Genomic DNA, 2,792 nt, shown 5'->3' with positions numbered 1-2,792 from the left:
AAACCAAAAAGCATGATGAAGCAGGGAAATTCAAGGTGAGCGGATAACCCAGCCCATAAATCGCAGAAAGGGGAAGCTGCCTCCAGATTGTGCTGCTCGTTCTGGGAATGTACAAACATCTTTTTTTTAAAAAAAAAAAATGCCACCTTGTTTCTGAACAGAGGTTCCYGAAAGGCCGGTGCCCGCAGAAATGTCTCTTTCCCTCTCCCGCAGCCCCGCGGAGCAGGGGGCTCCTGCGGCACCGCGCTGCCAGCGCCGGCTCCGCGCCTCCAGCTGCAGGTCGGCGTTCCAACACCAACCTGCTTGTCGGTGTCATTAGGCACCGCAATAATTATCACCTTTTCCTGCTTTCCATCTTCGGTGTTCCAGGGCTCTCGGGAAAATCCCTGCCTTTCGGAGGCTTGTGCATATGTTTTCCTCCCAAGGTGTCTTAAAAGAAGTCGGTGCTGACAGGTGTTGSTTGCGAGGAGTGAACGTTTCCGTTTCATTACAGAAAAATGTTCTAAAATGAGATGTTTTTAAACCCGAAGTAATAAAGTCGTCTCACATCTCTACCAAAAAAAAAAAAAGGGGGAGAGAGAGTAAAATAAACACCCCCTCCCCCAATTCCTGGAAAAGGAAGAAGCGTTCTCTTAAGTGAATGTTAAGTGAATGCTTGGAGAGTTTTTTTTTTTTTCCCCCACTGTTGAGGTGGCAAATTTAAAAGAAACCTGGGTGATATAAAACGATTAGCCGAAATATGTGAAGTGCTGCGTCGTCACTAACTTTTTAGATGAATTAGCTACTTATTTTAGAGGCATCTGCATAGCTTTGTGTAGTGCATTTAACGGCTGTATTTGCAAGTTGCAGTAATAACCAACACAGTTTATGCGTATTRCGTGCGAAAAGAAACACTAATGGAAACGAAATTATTTCTGCTAAATTGGGGTTATTTTGTATCTCCTGTTGACAGCCTGGATGGAAGTCGTAGTGCCGCAGTTTTTCTATTAAATGAATCCTATGGTTGTTGGGCTCACAATAAACTTTTCACTTTAGAAATTATGTATGAATAGTATTTTTAAAGATTATTGTTTGTCACGCTGAGTATACTTTCTCCATTCTCTCAGTTTGATCACCGCTTGAGATTCCTAATAAGGCAGTTCTGTAGTAAGAGCGCCTAAAATAAAGACATAGCATTTTCTATAAATAATAGCAAGAGCCCTGCACAGATTTCCTGCACAACGGAATTCCCAGATTTCCTTTACTGTTTCTTTAGTTAGCAATCGTTGAGTATATATAACTCTGAAATTAAGCAAAAATATACATCTGTATAGATCTGTCAAGCTGGCTATAAACAGAGATATTATATGTCAATTACCACAGGAAACGGAAAAAATATAGAGCAGTTGGTACACACGTTTTAACATCAGGAGGCACTTTTCAAAAAATTTAGTGACTTGCTGAAACGTGAATGATTAACCCAATTCTGGGAGAGGTGCTGTTAGTGCTCCTCTTAGAAACAACAGTTGTGAGGGGGTTTATAAGTGGGTCGTAAACTCCCCCCCTCCCTCCTAAGGGCAGAAGTTGGCACATAAAATCGAGGCTCCCGAGTGATTGCTTCAAGCGAAATTTGGGGGTTCTGGGCACGGTCGGTAGCTCGGCCGCAGGGCTCGATTCTACAGCCTTACTCAGGCGAGTAGAGGCTGTAAATGCGGGATCGGCCTTGGCGGACACCTGGCAGMAGCGGGGGTATAGCTCTGTGTCTGTTCTCGTTCCTGTCCACTTGGGGATAAAGTGCATTTTTTTTTAAGTTTATTCATGTCGTGCGGAAGAAGGATGTTTGAATCTCGGCATTTTTTACAGCTCTCTCCCGAGCGGAGCAAGGGGAGAATTAACAAAATGGGAAAGCAACCTTAAATGCCCGTTTCCGGGGGATCTGGTCCTACTTCACCTTTTCTTTCCGCTCCCTCAGCCACCCGGTGGCACTGGCTGCCCCTCGGCATCGCCCTCCGCACGGGGCAGCGCCTCTCCGGGGCCGGCGCCCCACGGGCCCCCCACGGGCAGAGCGGTCACTGCCGGCGGCTGCTAAAGCCCCACGCACCTGTGATTCCCGCGGAATAAGGGCCGCGATCCCCCGCCCCAAACCCACACCGGGGGTGCTGCAGCTCCTATGAAGCGCTGCCCTTGTCCGCGCTGGTCGCGCACGGTCCTGGCCTAAGCCTGGGTGAGGGGTGCACAGGGGGTGRCGGGGCTCATGCCCGCACCTAGGGCTGCTCCCTGCCACCTTTGCTACCTCGCTGGAGCTACCTCTACCCTCTCGCGGCATGAGACACCTTCCGATGCTTCCCTCCAGTGCTCCTGGCCTTCCTCCTTTAAAAGCTCCTTCAGGTCCTTGGGTGGAGGACCCTGCACAGACACATGGGGAAGTGTTGTTGAWTTTATTTATAGCACTGTCTCTCTGCTCCGATTAAGCGCCGTCTAAATACGAATTCACAGTATAGACAGCTAGTCTATAATTTGAATTAAAATCCTTCCCCCCCCCCCCGCGAGCCCGTCGCAGGAGAATTCTGAAATCACAAGTCGAACTTGCCACAATGAGCCCATGGTGTCACTAAACCATGGACGAGATGGAGAGATTGTCACTCCAGACCATAACAGTTCTGAAAGTGTCATTACCGTCTGTCCTGTCAATGAGCTCCAAATTAAGGACTATGAGGAACGCAGCGAGATAAAAGTCACCGTCTTGGCTCCATTATGGGCGATCGTGTCAGTGATCTGTGAATCACTGGAAAGGGCTTTTTTTTTTTTTTTTT

This window comes from Rhea americana, unplaced genomic scaffold, assembly GCF_003343005.1.
Source record: "Rhea americana isolate MKP2758 unplaced genomic scaffold, rheAme1 scaffold_253, whole genome shotgun sequence".
Taxonomy (NCBI): Eukaryota; Metazoa; Chordata; class Aves; order Rheiformes; family Rheidae; genus Rhea; species Rhea americana.
This window is presented reverse-complemented; position numbering follows the sequence as displayed.